Genomic DNA, 20,485 nt, shown 5'->3' with positions numbered 1-20,485 from the left:
TTCGACATCATTTCATTTCAATTAGTTTGTTTTGTTTTGTTTCAAGCCGCAAATACAACTGGGGTCATACGTGCCCAAGTCAAAACTATAGAACATGAAGAGAGAGAGGAGTTTAAAAAAAACAACTACACATCAATCCCAATCAACATAAGAGAAGACAGTTATAAACGAGACCTGGAGAAAGGGCTATAAAATACACCATAGAGAAATGGAGGTCCAGAACTAACAATTAAATGGCCTTCAGCATATTGCTACAATGGATAATAAGTAAAACCGCAGTCAGCAACTCGCTTGTCGTTTGCTAAAATGGCCGATAACTCAGATGGTAAACCCAAGTGTGAACGTAAATGGTTAAAAAATGGGCATTCCATCAGGAAATGGCGGACAGTTAAAACTTGGGTGCAAACTGCACAAAGTGTTGGGGGAGCACCACTTAGCAAAAGGCAATGGCTAAAAGGGCAGTGCCCAATACGCAACTTAGTTAAAATGACCTCCTCCCGGTGGGAGGGCCGAGAGGTCGTCGTCCAAGCCACCGGGAGAGGCTTAATAATCTGGAACTTATTCCCATGAAGGGAGGACCAATGGCGATGTCAAAGTGACACCATTCCCGACAGATAGCAACACAGAGATCGTCAGAGGGAATATGAGCTAGTGGGCCAAGGTACAAGGACTGCAGCATTAGCAGCAGTGACAGCAGCCTTGTTTCCTGGCAGACCAACATGACCAGGAACCCACATAAACACCACAGTGGTTCCATCAAGAGTGAGCAAGTGACAGTTTTCCTGGACCCGTTGCACTAAGGGATGAGAGATGTACAGTGCACAGACTTTGAAGGGCACTGAGTGAGCCTGAGCAGAGGACACAATTGAAAAGTCGGTGTCGCTAGATGTGTTCCGTGGCTGATACAGGGCGAACAGCTTGGCTGTAAATACTGTGCAGTGTGCTGTAAGCCAATATCGAAAGACATGGGTGCCAATGACAAAGGCACACTCGACTCCATGGTCAGTTCGGGAGCCATCAGCGTACGCAAAGGTACTATCACGAAGTTCCATATGCAGGTCGTGAAACTGAAGGCGATATATCGAGGCTGGAGTAGTGTCCTTAGGAAGCAAATGTAGGCCAAGGTTAACATGGGCCACTTCACGAAGCCAAGATGGTGAAGAGTTCACACCCACTGGGAAAGTTGCAGGTAGTGTGAAGTTAAGCCGCCATACCAAGTGTCGAAAGCGGACTCCAGGAGGTAACAGAGAAGAGGGATGCACCCCATACTGGGCATCAAAGGAGTCATCAAAGAAAGAGCATAGAATCGGTGGCCATGCATGGCAGGTGAATGGCATGCATACCTGCTGAAGAGAATAACACAGCTGTAGGACAGTGGTAGTTCAGCAGCTTCGACATATAGGCTCTCAACCGGGCTAGTGTAAAAGGCGCCAGTGACCAAATGGATGCCACGATGGTGGATAGTGTAGAGACGGTGTAGAAGGTACAGACGTGCAGATGCATAAACAAAGCCCCCATAGTCTACTTTCGAACTGACAAGGGATCAGTACAAACGGAGGAGGGTGGTTCAGTCTGCATCCCAGAAAGTACTGTTGAGGACATGTAGGATATTGAGGGACCATGTACAGCGGGCTGCCAGGTAAGACACATGGGAGGACCAAGAGAGTTGCCTATCGAGCACGAGCCCCAGGAATTTTGAAGTTTCAAAGAACGGAAGAGTAACAGGCCAAAAATGTAAAGATGGTGAGAGAGACCATTTGTGTCGTCAGAAATTCGTTCAAACGGTTTTGTCAGTGGAAATACAAAAGTCATTTTCAATGCTCCATGAGTGAAGATGATCGCGACATCGCTGAAGAATCCGCTCAATGAGACAGGCCCATGGAGAACTGCAATACATGGCAAAATTGTCAACGAAAAGGGAGCCGGAGATGCCCAGTAGAAGACAGGCCATTATAAGGTTAATGGCAATAGCAAAGAGGATGACACTGAGGACAGAACCCTGAGGCACACTGTTTTCCTGGATAAAGGTATCTGACAATGCAGAGCCCATATGCACCTTGAAAACTCGGTCTTTTAAAAATTCCTCAAGGAAATGGAGAAGGCGGCCACAAAAGCCCCACATGTAAAGAGTACAGAGGATACCAGTTCTCCAGCAGGTGTCGTAGGTCTTCTCCAAATCGTAAAGCATGGTCACAGTCAGCTTTTTCTGCAGAAAACCATTCTTAAAATGGGTGGACAAAATGATGAGATGATGGTCAACTTCAGAATGGCATGCTTGAAATCCAAGCTGTGCAGTGGTTAGTAAATTGGGAGACTCAAGCCACTATAGCAGCCAAGCATGAATCATACGTTCCATCACATTGCAAACATAGCTGGTGAGAGAGATGGGGCGGTACCTAGAAGCAAAGTGTTTGTCCTTACTGGGCTTAGGTCTGGGTATGATGGACATTCACGCCAGCGTCCGGGAAACGTGACCTCTGCCCAGATGTGGTTGTACGTATTAAGAAGAAAGTGCTTGCCCGCAAGAGAAGGTGCTGCAACATCTGAATGTGGACAGGATCTGGCCCTGGTGCGGAGGATCGGGATGAACTGAGAGCGTGATCTAGCTTCCTCATAGTAAAGGCGGCATTGTAGCACTCACAATTCTAGGAAGAGAAGGGTATCGCCTGAGACTTCTCCACTCGTTTCCGATCAAGTAAGGTAGGGTGATAGTGGGAAGAGCTCCAAATATCCGTGAAATGGTGGCCCAACGTGTTGGAGATAGCAATAGGGTCCACGATGACATCATCTGCTACTGTCACACCGGAAATTGGGAAATAGATCTTGGTCCCAGAGAGCCATAGGAGGTTGGCCCACATGACAGAGGAAGAGGTGGAACTGTTAAAAGAACTAGTGAATGAAATCCATCTAACTTTTTTGCTATCCCAAAGAATGCAACGGCATTGAATATGAATCTGTTTATAACAAATGCAGTTTGCCATTGCAGGATGACAGTTAAAAACATGGAGAGCATGTCTCTGCATGCGAACTGTGTTACGGCATGCCTCAGCAAGGGCCTGGGACATAGCGAGGTAAAGAGGAAGTGCAAGGAATGGAACATTCTGCAGCAGTAAGGATAAAATTTGTAAGACATTCCATCTGGTCATCACAACTGGCGAAATCTTGTTCTGCATAGGCCGCTAGCGAGGAGTAAAGCTTCAGCCTTAGTAAGCTGCCATTTGGGTGCACTGGAAAGTGGGGTAGGAGTCAGCAAATGGATGGCACATTGGAAATGGTCGCTCGAGATGTCAGAAAGAATGGACCACTCGAGACAATGTGCAACCTGAGCAGTGCAGAAGGACAGGTCCAAATGGGAATAGGTGTGCAAGGAGTCGGAAAGGAATGTGGGTGCTCCAGTGTTAAGGCAGAAGAGGTTAAGTTGATCAAGAAGATTAGCCAAGAGGGCACCTCTCCGACAGGTTCTGGGAGAACCCCAAAGGCGATGATGCGTATTAAAGTCACCGAGTGGCAGAAATGGGTGAGGCAGCTGCCCGATAAGCTGGAGGAAGTCTGCCTGATGACATTGAACGACGGAGGGATATAAATGGCACAAAGGGAAAAAACCAGGTGAGGAAGGAAAAGGCGAAGAACTCAGGTGTTGGTTGAGAGGAGGGACGTTCGAAGACTTCTCAGGCATACTCCTTCTATCCGTTCTGGCCCACTAGTTGTGTAGCTGGTGGCTTCTCCCCTTGAAGCAAGAGTTTGATGGCTTGTTGCACAGCTGGACCAGGGGATGGTGATGCTACCTTGACAATGGATGATGTCACAACCTCAGAGCTGAATTTAAGGTCGCATGTCTGCATGGCCGTGTCCTTCATGGAGCGAAATGTAGCAAGAACACAACTATAGGTGCCAGACAGTAGAACGCAGAGTTTGCAACAAGCCAATAATTTGCAAGCAACTGGGTAAGGTACTTTTTCCTTTACCCAGGTCTCTTGGCCAGCCCACTCATCAAGATACATGGAACAATCTTGAGAGGAGGCTGCATGGCCGCCATTGCAGTTGATAAAGAGGGCAGAAGGAGGCGGGCAATTGCCCTCGTGCGCATCACTACCACATATTACACATTTGGCTAGGTGTCGACAAGAGGTTCTAGTGTGGTTGAAACGAATACATTGGTAGCAGTGCATCGGGTTCGGAATGCACAATCGGACTGTGATAATTTCATAGCCCGCTTTGATCTTGGACGGAAGCACCACTCTATCAAAGGCGAGGAGAAGAATGTGTGTGGGCACTAAGGAGGAATCTGCCTTTTTCATCACCCGATGGATGCCAATGACACCCTTATCAGAGAGGTACGACTGGATTTCGGCCTCGGTCAAACCATCGAGTAGCCTAGCGTAAATAACACCACAGGAAGAATTCAAAGTTCTTTGAGCCTCAACATGAACAGGATAGCTGTGGAGAAGTGAGGCAGCAAGCAATTGTTGCGCTTGATAATTGGAAGTAGTCTCCAAAACCAAAGTGCCATTCCATAAAGAAGAGCAGGATTTCACAGGGTCAGTAACTGCATCAACACCTTTCTGAATAAAAAACGGATTTACCGTTGTGAAGAACTGATGATCTTCAGTATGTGAAACCACAAGGGACAGTGGTGCAGCTGGAGGGCTCTTTGAATCGTTAGCCTCATTCAGTTTACGTTTCATAGAAGTTAATTGTGAATATGATTGGCTCATCGCAAGTAAATTCCCTGTAATTGCCACCGTCTCCGATGGTATGCTCCATCCAACTGGGGGCCTCCTTCACAAGGGGGCGCACCAGCTTTAGGCGATTGTTCACACCTCCCAAACACCTGACAGAGGGAACAATTGGCAATTGGGGAAGGTAGCAGCTCAAGCAATCACCCCTCCCTGGCCTGGCCTATACTAGGGGGTATGCACTAACCCCATCTGTCGACCCAGGGCTGGGAATTATGTGTTACCCAGTCACCTGTTAGGCATCAGACACAAGGGTTGGCCTTCAGGAGCACAAAGGGAGGAAGAAGAAAAAGAGGAACCACAAATGCCAAAGTGGAGGAAGGATAGGAGAAGGGAAACCTCAGAGTCTGGTTAGGTGCACATCTTTTTGTGAAAGGGTATACATTTGATTTGTTGGTGGTGTCACATCAACCTATGTAATAATGTCTTTCTTGTCCACAATGAACATGTACAGTCTCTTGGAGTATGCAAATGAAGGTGAAAGAATAACAGGATGTAGGAAGCTAATCGTAACCTCTTTACTAACATTCAAAACACATCCAAGCCACCAAAGGTCTTTGTACAACTGCAACAAATCCTGTGGTATCACTGAGGTAAGAGTCTTGTTGGGTATGTGTTAGATGTTCTTTCTGATGTCTGGTTAATTGGAGAAAACTATTGCTTGGATTTTCTAATGGCCAATGGATATAACACAATGTAACTATGTGCAAACCACTACTGAGTGAGAGCTTCTTCTTCATTATACTCACTGTTAGTTGTATAATGAAAGTGACAAACTGCAAGATTCTTGGAACACCATTCAAACAACAGTCTGTTTGACATTATCTGAGAGATGTAGATGCACTACAGACTGACATAGGCAGCAAGTCTCTTGATGGTACCAGCAATACCATTACAAGGTCTTTCATTGACAGTCAGCATCACATGTCAACTCTTTCAATCCAGAACCATTCAACATGTACTGCACATTTTGTTGGATACTGCAAACACACACACTATGGGTATCGGCTGCACCAGCTAGAACACAGTTCTTGGGTCATAACTGGCAAAATTTGGATAATCCTATTTTTAGTCCTGGAAGAGTATCTTTGAATGATTTATACAGCTCATTCAGACTTTCTAACACCAGTCACTTTTGTTTGTGAACTCTGAAACCATTTTCCTTGACAGAAACAAAATCCTTCTTCCCAGGCAAACAGCAGCTTATACCTTATTGATTGTAGAACTCTATGAGAGTTCCCAACGTGCTCAGTCAGGACATGTCTCAGGTGATGAGTTGCTAAGATAACACATTCTTTGAGAAACTGAGTAGTAGAATGCAAGACAGAGCTAACCCACACACAAATGGAACTCAAATATTTTGTGTTTCTTACCAATTCAGAGAGATTCCAAAATATTTCTTTTGTACTGTGGAAGAGTAAAGGTGGGTAATGTTTATTCATATATATGGTATAATGAAAATATATTAGTAGCATATGAAAATGTCAATAGCTCATTTTTAACAATTTGTGAATTAGCTTCTTCTAGCATTTTAGCACTGTTTTGGTTTTCTCACAAAATAGTTTTAACCTTCAAATTCAGTTTCAATCCTTTGAAATGCTCCAACTTTTTGAAGACATGTCAATACTAGGATCCTCTCAGTGCTTGTGGTGCTAGAACTGAATTTCTCTTTCAATTGGATTATAATTTCAGATTCCATGGACTGGCTGTTGTGTTATCTTCATCATCACTGACATGCAAATCAGTGAAGCAGTGTCAGCTAAAAAGACTTGCCCCAGGCGATGAGACTTCCCAACAGGAGGCCTTAGCCACAAGCAAATTTCACACCAGTGTCTCACCAAGAGATACCAAACTGTCATTTAATGTAACTAAAGTCATATTTGGGGTTGCAGATGTGTATGACTCATCTGAGGAGTTGTGAAGTTTTGTCATTCACATCTGTTTCAATGTAGTTGATTTAGCCACATGTAGTTAATTGTTCCTACATCTATCACATATTTTGTGATCTGTCATTATGCCACTGATCGTATCAACTTTTGCACTTTACATAGACATTTCTTGTATCTGTTTTGTCCATCTACCCTGAAGGGATTACAGCAACATGTGATCCTCTCAAACTCCATCTTCATCCGGCGGATTTGTCCGGTCACAACACACAACTTTTGCTACAGCTTCCTCTGTATAGTTGGCATCCACATTTCCATTCAAGCTATGAAAGCAAACATTTCACTCACATGATCTCCTATTTTCTCACTTACTCTCAGATAACAGAACTTAATAATATTTGTGTGCCATTGCCATGTTCTTGGTGTACATAATGATGCTACACACACACAGAGTCATGTGTGTGTGTCCATTATGGGTGAAGGCCTTAACAGGAGAAAGCTTTAATTGTAAGAGTCTTTTTATGACTCACCATCTCCACTACATGGTGAGTAGCAACTTTCCTTTTCATAATATTGTTACATTCCAACCTGGATTTTCCATTGTTTGATTTTCAACTTGATAATTTAATATTCTGATTGGTGTAAAATGAAGAAGCAAATATAATTTTTAACCTTTGAAGTTTACACGTTTTGAAATAGAAGGTCGTAGGTCAAAAGTCAAGATCACTGACCTTAATTGTGTAATTTGTTTGAATATGGCCAAACTGCACATAACTTGAAGGCTTGTTCCCAGTGATCTCCAAATTACCTGTTTCACAGTGCTATCACCATTATAACAGAAGTTACAGACATTTTTGTGTGCAGTGTTTGTAGAATTTTCTGCACTTTTCAGATCTTCCGGTGGCCATTACTTTTGTCGTACCTATGTTACAATTCTGTAAATTGGCATTTTTCATTCATCATGTGCAATGAACACACCAAATTTGATAAAAACTGAAGATGGCCAGTTTGAAAATTGTACTTTTCTGTGTAGTTTTGACATGAAATGACTCAAATGCATTTTTACAAGTCTAGATACAGCTACAAATTCATGGAGTAGCTTTACAGGAAGTTGTCAATAACAGGGTGGCAGATGTCAAAAAAGCTGCTTTTGCTTCATGTGCACTGCTCATTGAGCATCTTCTCCTTGGATTTTTTTCTGGTGGGTGTAATTTTTCTTTCTTTCTTTTTTCTTTTTTTTGCATATGCCCATAAAATATCGGTTCTTCATTGTATGAAGGATTATGAGTTTGTACAGTGGCACATACAAAATTTACTTGCACGATACTGTGTATGGTCTACAAGATTAATTTATTTAGTTAGCTGGTTTTTACCTTACAAGGCCATCATTAGGCTTTTACTGACTATTGTTATAAAACAAGTTACAATATTTGTAAACAAAGCTGAAAAAGATTTTACTCATCTAGACTGAGGCACAAACACACCATAAATGTCAAATATTTGATAATACAGCAGTAAAGCAATTACAGAAGTAAAAAGTTGAACAGTATATAAATACAGAGAGAGCAAACAAGTGAAAACATCAACACTAAACACAAAGACAATGCCAAAATAACAGATCAGATTAAATTAAATCACCAATTCCAATAAAATAAAATTGTCCACATCTTTCATAGGAAACAAAAACTGAAAATTGTACCCATCCTCTATGCTTCCCCTGCTCCTCCTCCTACTGTCTGTAGGAAGTGATGTACGATACCATACCTAGGACATATACCACAGAGACAGCAAAAACACTGAAATCCTGCAACTATACTACACAAGGAACATAACAGCACAGCACTTTTTCAACAGAAAAGATAAGACCCAATTACTAGGCAACAGTGAGGTATACACAATTACTTCCCCTGACTGTGATCAGTTTTATGTTGGTCAATCAGGCACACACACAGCTACAAGGTTGGCTGAACATGAACCCAGCTGGAGGTTGTAGAATAATGACTCCACATTTGTTGAGCATGTAATGAGTGAGGGCCACAGCTACCAGCTTCAGTCCCATGCCACTTAGCAAACAAAGGCCAAAATGCAACCTGTTGGGAATCCTCGAAATCAGCAAACATCTGGCCCATGCTCCAGATTTAATATTAGACCAAGCACAGCTCGCTTCCTCTCCTAAACTTCACTTAATCCTCAAAGTATTCCAAATGCTTCCCACATTGTCTGTTCCTTTCTATTCCTCCATTTTCCCATATTTATTTATTTATTTTATTGTGAATGCTTATGTACTCTACAGATTCAGTTGCTACAATTGTCAATTCTACCTTATACTCTGTTTATGAATCAATTTTCATATGTAATACCACTTGTCAGGTACCACTTTCATTTTATTTGGAATGTTAATTTAATTTAAATTGTTATACTGGTGCTGTTTTTTAGTTAAGTGTTTATGTTTATTCTATTTTGGTTACTTTATATTTATTTGCTGTTCAACTTTTCAATAACATTATCACTGTACTGTCAAAAATGACATTTACTGTCAAAGATGACATTTACTATGGGTTCATGCCTCAGTCTAGATGAGTAACATCCTTTCCAATATTACTTACAAATACTTTAACTTATTTGATGATGAGATTGAGTTAAAGTCTGATGAAGGTCTTGTAAACCAAAAACTGGTTAACTAAATAAATTAATCTTGTAGAAAATTGTGCATTTCACTTATTATTACACTGTTTTCCAAAAAAAAAGAAGAATAAAGTATCAAAAATATCTTTAAATTCTTCTATCTAAGCTTTGTTTTTCACCTCCTATTATGTACAATATTTATATATCCATCATATTATGTATTATTAATGGCTGTATCAGATCCACTTGAAAAGGATAGATGTAAAGGCCAAAACTTGTTGTGGACTTAATAGAGTTCTTACTAGAAACTGGAGAGGTTTTTCTTTAATTGAACATACAGTTGTGAACTAAACACCCTCAAAAAATGGAGAAACTGATAATTTAAGAATCACTGGTCTCACAACTACATAATTTTAGGGAGTTTCTTGTCCCTGTTTAGCTAAATGCAGATATGCTTCTGCCTGCTCATCTCAGAAAGACAACACAAACACAATCAAAATCCATGTAGTTCAGACTGTGTGGATACAACGTCTCCTCCTAAATTAAAGCAATAATGTAACATTATATGGAGCATCTGGCAACAGCAACAAATACCAGATTCAACATGAGTAATCAAGTGCAAATACAACAATAAGCAGAATGAGATACAAATGTGATACAGTTAATAGGGAACATATCAAAAATTCTGAAAATCGCACTTCAGTAAATACAGAGATGCTTATATTACTAGTAACCATATTTGGATTTGAGATGTGGACAATGGAAAAATATGGCATGACCTTTTTTTCCCTCTCTTTAATAGAGAATATGCTACGGACAGTCACTTTTCCACAGCTCCTTACGCAAATGTAACAGGCCAGAGAATAGCTATTACTAGTACAAAATACCCTATATCATGAATCGTGTGGGGGCTTAAAAACAAATGTAGATGAACATTTACCGTAGCCTGGCACGCAGTTTTAAGCTACTGCCTATGTTAAGTGATAAATCGTGACAATTCTTTTAAATGCTGGCTTGCAAATGGGTTTCAAAGTCTTGTGAACTGAAAGAGACACAATTAAAATAGATTTAGTCAAAATAAATCCACAGACAGAGATCAACATACTGCAGAAGAAACACAATACTTTCTAAACATCATGACAAATGAAAGTCAGAAACATGAACAAATAAGCAGTGAAAAGAATGGACGAGCAAAGGCAAAGACGACCTGTAAAGAAAAGGTGATTGGTTGGTTGGTTGAATTGGAGGAGGGGGCCAAACAGCAAGGTCATCAGTCTCATCGGATTAGGCAAGGGTGGGAAGTTGGCTGTACCCTTTCAAACAAACCATCCAGGCCATGCGCTCAGTATAAAAGCGGCCAACGCACGCCAGCAGAATCATTCCGCTGTGAGCTATATCTGCAACAGCATTGAAGCACTGTGCCTCGTCGACGTGTCTATCATCAACGTCACCATTGCATGCCAGTCTACAAACACATAATAAGCCTGGAGAATAAACTTGGCACAAATGGAACTGCACAAAGTGTCATATTGAATGGACCGATTTTTTTCCGTGGATGTAGAGTTAATTTCAGTCTTGACGTTGCCACAGGTATTTAGGGAAATCACAGAAAACCTAAATCAGGATGGCGAGACGTGGGTCAGAACCGTTGTCTCAAGAATGACAGTCCAGTACCTCACTCAGTAAAAAGAAAGTGACTAGTTAGTGATAGATACTAGTATGTTGTAGAAATAACTAGGGAATTACAAGTTACACAGAAGGCTCTGGAGGGACATTGTCCATTATGTCTTCGGAAATTACAGGCTCTCCATGGATCATAGTGTAAATACATGAATGATGAAATGCACGTCACCATAAGGTAATCTATAATTCTGTAATGCATACTCATGTGTAGTACTTGGTAGTGTACATCGCCCATCCAAAAAGTTCTGACACTGATTTTTCGCTGGAATAGAAGCAATGCCAATGCAGTAACTAGGGTGGCAGCTTGAACTACCAACCAGAAACAAAAGATGTGCATTCGAACAGTCAGTTGTGAGCAGTTAGTGTTAATAGTGGATGTGCAGCCATCATATGTCAATGATGTGTCACAAATCATAACAGAGCAACTTTTCTAAATCCAGACATTCTCCAGATTGTTTTAAAGAGGAGAAACGTGTGCAAAGTTGTCCTGCACATCTTGACTCCTGAACAACAACAATGTGTGTACTCCTGCCGCAACTTGATTGAAATAAAAAACACAGGTGATTGTTTTCTGGGAAAAAACAATCATTACTGGTAATAAAACTTGGTGTTATCAGTAAGAATCTACTGCAAAATGACAAACTGCAGAAATTTACAACACTTTGATGACATAACCAATATAAAAGCCTTGTGATGTACTAGTTGAACATTGCCCCAGACAAGGTCTTCTCTGACAGTTTCACATGATTGTATGAATGTTCTGTGTATTATACTCAAGTAGGGTGGGGGTGGGGATACTATGTAGAACGCCCGAAGCTTTAAAAACAACGTTAATCCAGTCTTGAACTTTTGGACTGATGTGGTGTTTCCTCAAAACAACAGGCATCAGTGTAGCCTGGCACAGATCTTTAACTTGTCAGAATGGTCCATCACAGCATGTGGTAAGAGCAAAAATATGGTACCTCAGTAAATTCCCCGAAGCTGTGGTTGACTTCTCCTCTATATCCTTGCTCTAGAGGGTACTGGTGCTAGCCTCATACAGCTTTGTGGGATGGCCTCTAGAGTTTGCAAGGTATGGAGAACTAATAGAGTCTGAGTCAGACTATGAGGCATGCCTAGGTGGCTCAGTTGGTAGAACACTATCTGCAAAACACGGGTATCTAGGTTTGATTTCTGTTCTAGCACACAGTATTAACTTGAAACATCACAGTGTATACTTCACTAAAATGCAGAAATTACATCATCTTATAATACTCATATTGCACATATAAAATAATAAAAATTGTTAATGTCTGTATGTTGCTACATCATCATCGTTTCTAGCTAGCTTCCACAACAAAATAGTTTTTAAAGAGAGCATTTCTGAACAGAAAACTCTGTAATGTTCAGATTTCCAATACATTAAACTGTGTAAATGGCACTATTGACTACAAGCAGAGTTGCTAATATCCATCGTCCTCATCATAATCATCAGTCATCTGACATCCACCACTGCGTAAAAGCCTCAGCCTCAAACTGCACCATTACTTTTGTGTATCTGCCTTGGCTTATCTAGTGGAATCCAACAATGAACTTGGTCCAGTTCAGCTGCCTGGATTCTTGTCCCGTCCACCTTCATATCATTTTCATTACAGTTGTATTTATGTCTTCCATTTCAGTTTGTTACCTCATTTCTTACGAAGGAGAATAATTACAGCACTGTTCCAGTTTTGTGGATTTATATTATTCCATATTTATTCTAAACATAACTGTGTTCTTTACTATTGAATTACTTTGCTTTCAGCTTTATTATTTCTGCTGAAACACCATCTTCTCCAGATGTCTTCCTTTTCTTCATGCCTTGAACAGCTTTGTACAGCTTATCTGACATTACTTCCAGAACGTTATTATTTTCATTATTAATTTCTCTGTGTTACTGATTCGCCTCTTGAATTGCACAGACATTTAAACGAATCTTTGAAAAGTTGCACAATTTTCTCTCTGTTGTTAGTTAGTGCACTATTTGCCAGTCAGGTCATGAAATGTGATGTATGCGCAACCTAAGTTTAAGACCGGTGTTCCTTCTCTTCTTTCTTCCCTGCTGAATTATAAATAAGTGTGTCTTCCAGTACGTCACAAAATGAATACTGTAAAATTATAAACTTGTTACTTTCCTGTACATAAGCATTGATATTGGGAAACTATTCACTGCACAGAAAATAAGTTAAGCAGTGCAAAGGCAGACACATAACCAAAAGAAAAGTAATGTAATCCATTTACCAAACTGCTATGTTGTTTTAATTAGTGTATGTTGTGACTAAATAACCAAAGGTCACTGTTCCCACAAGTGGCTGTGAACTGTGCATATGTAACTAATATTAGCAGCAGCTAGATCACTTACGTCTCAACTATCATGTTATTCAATCTTTTTAAATCTTACAGATGCTTGTTCCCCATATATGCTCCAAATATGCCAGACATCATCTTTAGAAGTCAACAGATCATGAAATACCTGAAAGATTAACAAGTGATGTACATTGTTGTGCAAAATGGAATTAGTAATCATGTGGACATATAATTCATGGCAGCATCTGGTTATTACATAATGCATATCACTCAATATTAAGATATATGAATAAGAGCAAACAAAAAGGAGGAAGAATTGGTGATGTATTGGGCAGTTACAAATTTGTGTGCATGGCATAACAAGCACACCTGGTTGTCAGAAGGTGATAAGGAGATCCCTGGTGCTTTTGAAACTCAGGAAGGTTTGCTGAAGATGCAACTCTGGAACTTGCTGTAGCCAGCAACTCACACAGCTAGACTACTTACTTGTTCCAACAGCTGACAGTGCCACATATGCACAGCCAGCGGTGAGCACATCACGATGAGTCTGAGACATGCCCTCCTCCTCCTCATCATGGACTTGCATTCAGTCTACATGCTTCTACCATATATGCCGGCTACCCTGCTGTTGACAACCTATGCTGTCAGCTTGGACTATATTCATGTTTGACTCCGGCTGGATTTCTCACGGCAGTCTGATGAACCTTGGCTTTATTCACAGGCTTGCAGTTTTTCTGTGATCATTCTTTGCATAAACACAGCAAGCCAGAAGTTTCTGTTGTGTGCCAAACCCTCAAACTGTACAGAACTTGTAACTAGTGGTTGTGTTCCAATAAAGGGAACAGAAGAAGCACCATTCCAACAGTGGCAATAAGGTTCTACACATACAGGGTGTCGTATGATGGATCCTGGGTTCCTAGCATTCAAGAAATCTCTGGAGAAGGTTGAGCTTATGGCTGCTCTACAGGGAGGTTATCAGCGGCCTCAGGAGAAATGATAAACAACAGATGAAACTGCAGGCAGAACAACAATAACAACAACAGCAACTCACTGCTTTGATACAGCAACAGGTAACAGCATGTCTAGCATCGAACTCAGTAGAGTTGGCTGTGTTTTCATTCCCATTTTTCCAAGATGTAAGGATAATTGGATGTATAATCTGAAGGCTACACCACTAATTCACAGCATCTAAAGTTAATGATTCAGAAATTCAAAAGTCTCTCTTTTGGCCAATTCCTCTCAAAACATTTTGTATTTAGCTCTTCATCTCCATCCATTAGACAATAGGGACAGATTGTCATTTTCTAGAATGTGCGAGCTTTTGTCAGCTTACTATAGTTGCAACGCCCATACAGGGTTTACTAGGCTTCAATTTTTTCAGTGTCAGAGATCAGTTTCCAAATTGTACCAGGAATGGATCACAGAACTAAAAGGCCCAAGTCGGAAGTGTAACTTTGTAAGTACACATGAGACATGTAAAAAAAATCTTACACAGACACTCTCATTCAGCACTGAGTAACATTATTCAATATAGGTTAGCATGCAGGTTTTAAAAAGTTCTGAGCCTTCTTTAGAAGTCCTCAGCATTACAAGTTTTTGAATTTACACAGAGAAATGAACATTTTTGGCAAAAACATTCTGCAGTTTCCTCTTTAAATTCAGCAGAGACTGACAAACAAGCAGTTCACTCACAAGAGTGTAGCCAGAAGTATGTGTTGTTACCAGTCAATAATACTGTTCCCAACAAGACTCATGGCAGCATACACAACCAATGTTCCAGTGATATGATTCCAAGTCAGTGTCATACTCTTCTAATTCTAGCTCTCTTCCTACATTACCCTACTGCAAGTGGTAGTTGCTGCTCAACCCAGATTCTTTTGAGCGTCACCCTCACCACCAATGCCCATGTGTGATGAACACCACTCTCAAAACCAATGTCCCATGTGTGATGAACAGTGGTTTCGGTGTTGGAAATAGACCATACAAGTAGCATGATGCAGTAAATAAAATCAGAACCATTTTAAAACCTGAGACAACCATCAAAAGTAAGTTGCTAATTGAACTGAAAATTTTCCAGAAACTGATAGCATTTCAAGATGGTACAGAGGCTTTAGCTTCGCTTATAAACTCTAATAAATAAATCAAGTTGGGTTTGCAAATCTTCAGGTCATTTACCCCTTATTCTGTATGAGGACATTAAAAACAAATTAAGTAGCTTCTAACAACCTTAAGTGATGACAGCTACCTTGTCTAGTTCATGGGAGTTCCCTTCATTAGTTGTACACAAACTGAACAGCTCACTAACTGTGTGAAGACTTTAAGACAATTCCCAAGTTGTGGTGAACAGCTTAATTCCACACATCCAAGGCCTCTACTCAAAATTAAAATTTGGTAAATAAATCTTTCAGAGGTTTACTTGCAACCACATTTGAATCCAGGCTCCAAATGAGTGATCATTTTCAAAACCCCCTCTATCAATAGCGGCAGCTCCCTTTCAGCATTTCTAGCGCACCTGTCATTTTTCAAAGGTACTTGAAACAGTTGAGCTGAGAGATTCTGTATGTCATGCTGTAACTATCTTTACAATGTAATCAACACAGGTTTTAGCAACCATGAGCATCTCAAAAACCTACACTCACTTTTTCTGCCTTACAGAAAGCTGGCCCCTGAATTGCTATCCCTAAAAGTGTCTTTTTATTTATTTATTTATTCCAAATATTCAGGCAAGAACCTGGGTTTCAATACGAAGAAAATGGGATACTTGCTACCAAACATAATGTATAGGCCACTGACAACAAGTCCCCACATTGGAACTTTAAAGAACTACAGTCTTTCACCGATTGCGCAACACTTTAACACACTCCAAAAGAAGGGGACCATTTGGTCATCCACAAGTGACAATCCAGTCCACACTCTTAAACAAGCCTTGCAAAAGGTAACTTGTTGGATGCCCTACTGTTCCAACGAACACTTGATTCTTGTCACAGATGGTTCCCAGCATGGTATTGGCTACAGCCTTTCACACTAGGAAGCAGAATCAGAACACCCAATACCTTTCAGTTCCAAAATGTTTAATAAGGCTCAACAAAACTACAACCAGATCAAGAATGAGGCCTTTGCAATCATCCATGCACTGTACAAATTTCACATCTACTTCTATGGCATGAAATTCCAGCTAAAGACTAATAACACGACTTTGTTCACTTTATTTGGTCATTGCTCATTGTTTCTTGGCAACACAGTATAATGCATACAGCAGTGAACCCTGTGTATCAATACTCCATTACATACAAATCAACAAGCCAGCATATGAATGTGGACGCTTTTTCCTGGCTGGTCCTGATGCAGAATTTGACGAACATGAGATCAAGTGCTTCCAAAATGATGCATAAGCACTTTTCGTTCTAATTAATTTTCCAACCATGGCGTCCACCACTGTGACAGAACTGTGAAATGACCTCATGTTGCACCATGCTTTTAAGTGGATGAAGTCATGTTGGCTGGACAACTTGCGCGCATCATCGGGCCCAACAATTTGATGCTACGTTTCTTTCAAACCTACTTGCTTATGAGAATGAGTCAGCCACAGTGTTGATCCCACCCTTACTCCCCATAAGGGTTCTCGCCCTGCTTCATGTGTCATTAGGACTTCATTTGGACAAACACCTTGGTTCGCCACTCGCTTATTGGTAAGCTATTCATCAAAGACATTGAAGAGCTTGCGTGTCCATGTTCCAGGTAAAATCCCCAGCTGGAATCACTTCCAAATGTTTTGTCATCCTTGCTGCTCACTGACACCAATTTCACATAGACTTTGGGAGTCCTTTTCTCAACCTGACCTTTTCTCTACCTATGTGGCCAATCGTCATGGACTCTAGCTCATAGTTTCATATTGATTCTTGTTGTTAAGATCTTCAAACAAATTAAAAACTAGAAAATATCAAGCCACACTTTGTAGGTAACAGTCTTCATCAGGGTTGTAAATGTAAGTATGAAATGAGAAAAATGTACATGCATAAAAAAAAGATATTCATGAAATATTCATTAACTCTGACAGATTACAACCAAATTGTTGCCTTATAATCTAACCCAGATCTCAGGTTATGCTACAGAATATTTGAGTGCAAGAGTTGTAAATTAACTACAGAATGTGCAAAATTTGTAAAAAAAAAAAAAATCCATAACAAATTCATTGACTTTGATACGTTACAACCAAACTGTGCCATACAATCTACAGGCTACAGATCTGTCGGTCACCACTACATACGTTAAAATAGTAGGTTTTTAGTCACAACACATTTGTTAGCTTCATCAAATCATAAGTATCACATTTCCACATCCCTAGACCAAATGTTATTCTACAGCTTATGATGTAAACACAACTTTCACTTTAAAAAAAGTGCGAATGATAATGTCATTGATCAACGGTGAATGACAAACCACGATCTTCTGTACACTTGCCACCTCCACTAGCCCTCTACAGGCCTAGTTAACATCATAATCGAATAACCAGTCATACAAACTAAACGACTTCTTGTGAACTAAATGAACGAACGCCAGCTACAATTCAAAGGTACAAATGAAATAAACGAAGACGTCATCTATACAGCACCAAGTATAACACCGCTGGCTCCTGGTGTGCACTATATCAAACAAAAAATATCAACGAAAACCAGTCAACTCTACGCCCTCTATGCAACAAAAGCAGGGAACCTAGGTTCGGATCAAAGTGTGCCACAATTTAGATTAGTCACGATATATTCAAGAGTTCATTAATCTATGCCGAGTGTAGTTTGATAGGTAAGTATCAGCATTCAAATTCAAAGGTCTGTGATTCAAATACGAAGTCGGCAGCAGAATGACTTATGTGTCCGGCTGGTTCTCTACTCCAAAAGTATTTGCAGTTGGTTGGTTACGTCATTTCGAATGTTGGAGGCCGTGCCTACTACAGCACCAACCTTCATGACATCTACACAATAATTGATGAGGTTCATTTTCAAGTCGTTCTCATATATTCCTGTTCTACTGTAAAGGGAAATGACATATATTTTAAAGTCAGACAACAGAGTATCCGATTTCCACAGGTTTATTACTATGTCATAAATGTAAAAACTTACTAACGCTGTTCGCTGCTCATTAGACAACTGCTTATTATCACATTACTTTAAAACTGTATGCTCGCCGAACATATTCATTCATCCTGCTCATTCTAATCAACGAAACAAAAGATTCTTCGTAATATAGCATTCTTGAAAACATTCAAACAATTACGAACTGAAGATCATAAACCAAACAACATGCTGTTCGTTTCTAGAGCAAAATCAGCCACCATCTACAATCAACAACTATAAATAATTATGATGACATCTGTGGCGATGCCGGCGGGAAAGTGTTAATCTCACAAACAGTTTACTTCCGTTTCCCATGAAGCAATGTAATCACCTGCAAACCAATAATTTTCAGTCATGATATTTTGCTACACCATTTTCACTAATTATTTGCAAACAACACTCGTCAAATCCAAACACAACAAAACGCATAATACAACTGTCACTTTCCGCTATTCAAAGATTATCTGAGTACAGATATTTCAATTTATTTAACATTGACAGGTTTTGTATATCTCTGGTAGCAGAAAATTACCATTGACAGAACAATGTCAACAGGGCAGTGTCTCGTGCCAATAAAACACTTGGTTGCGCCATAAACATCCATGGAGTGAGCAATCGGATACGTAGAACGAGAGTTTTGTCTGTTGCAACTCGAATCACGTGATTTTGGCACAGCGCATTTTAGCCCGTATTGCGCTTAACGATTTTGCATGTTATTACTTCGCTGCTACAGGTAGAAGACCTTCAGAAGTACTGAGAAACTTTGTATTCGTGTTTTAAAGACATCTCAACAATATGATACCAGGACCTGAATTTGGCTTATTTATTCTTACTTGTGAACTTGAACTGAAGTGATATTCTGACGAGTTAATGAACTTTAATTATTGGAGATATTATTGTTGGACTTAACCTTCATGAAGGTGAACAGTTACAACGAAGAATGGACATTGTAAATGTAAATGTAAATTAATGCAGATGAATAAGAAAAAGAATCCAGTAATGTCTGAATACTCCATTAGTAGTGTAGCGCTTGACACAGTAACGTCGATTAAATATTTGGGTGTAATATTGCAGAGCGATATGAAGTGGGAGAAGCGTGTAATGGCAGTTGTGGGGAAGGCGGATAGTCGTCTTCGGTTCATTGGTATAATTTTGGGAAGATGTGGTTCATCTGTAAAGGAGACCGCTTATAAAACAAGAATACGACCTATTCTTACGTACTGCTCGAGCGTTTGGGATGTCGGATTGAGGGAGGACATAGAAGCAATTCAGAGACGGGCTGCTAGATTTGTTACTGTTAGGTTTGATCACCACGCGTGTGTTACGGAAATGCTTCAGGAACTCGGGTGGGAGTCTCTAGAGGAAAGGAGGCGTTCTTTTCGTGAATCGCTACTGAGGAAATTTAGAGAACGAGCATTTGAGGCTGACTGCAGTACAATTTTACTGCCGCTAACTTACATTTCGCGGAAAGACCACAAAGATAAGCTAAGAAAAATTAGGGCTCGTACAGAGGCATATAGGCAGTCATTTTTCCCTCGAACTGTTTGGGAGTGGAACAGGGAGAGAAGATGCTAGTTGTGGTATGAGGTACCCTCCGCCATGCACCATATGGTGGATTCCGGAGTATGTATGTAGATGTAGTATCGAAGACTGCAATGCCTGATTAGGCTTGTGGTGGAAACATTAATACGACCACATGAAGATAATACAAATATGCCGATTGTAAAAGTTGTCGTAATTGTCACGATCACCGAACTGAAAAGAATCGTAATTGATCTGATCCAACGGTGTGCGTATGATGAGATGATTATAAACTAACTGCTAAGAAGGAACAATAAAAATTGTTCGTCAGTAATGGAAGTCTCACGTGTTGGTTCCATCATTAATTGAACTGTGTGATAGTTGACGATCAAAATTAATTAACTGTGAACATTTTAATTGAAAGAGTGACTTGATGAACATTGAGCATTGAAAGGAGTGTTTTGCTGAAATAATATTACGACATATGAAAGCAAGACAGCATTATAGATTATCTCAGGATTTCCGTCGTTCCGTAGTGAACAATTATGCCTAGTAACATAACAACAACTACTGATACTGAACCGCAAATGAATTTTTC

The 20,485-nt window shown here is 40.2% G+C and overlaps 1 protein-coding gene across 10 annotated transcripts in view; it reads right to left on the bottom strand.

Moving 5' to 3' along the window:
- The window catches only part of LOC124776900 (tetratricopeptide repeat protein 7B-like), a 31,201-nt gene extending 12,376 nt beyond the window's left edge, over window positions 1-18,825 (bottom strand). For 2 of the 10 annotated variants that reach the window (XM_047252095.1, XM_047252093.1), the window contains exons 1-2: window positions 18,698-18,825; window positions 13,311-13,421 (exon numbers count right to left, since the gene is read on the bottom strand). The gene's annotated coding sequence lies outside the window, so the exon portion shown is untranslated. Of the gene's footprint in view, window positions 1-11,892; window positions 12,074-13,310; window positions 13,422-18,372; window positions 18,652-18,697 lie in introns of those variants that run through there. The other 8 variants (XM_047252091.1, XM_047252092.1, XM_047252094.1 and 5 more) reach the window with 8 other exon arrangements.
- Between the last annotated feature and the right edge of the window lie 1,660 nt (window positions 18,826-20,485).

Source organism: Schistocerca piceifrons, chromosome 2 (assembly GCF_021461385.2).
Source record: "Schistocerca piceifrons isolate TAMUIC-IGC-003096 chromosome 2, iqSchPice1.1, whole genome shotgun sequence".
NCBI lineage: Eukaryota > Metazoa > Arthropoda > Insecta > Orthoptera > Acrididae > Schistocerca > Schistocerca piceifrons.
Note: the sequence above shows the minus strand (reverse complement) of the source record. Positions and strands in the feature narration are given on the sequence as shown.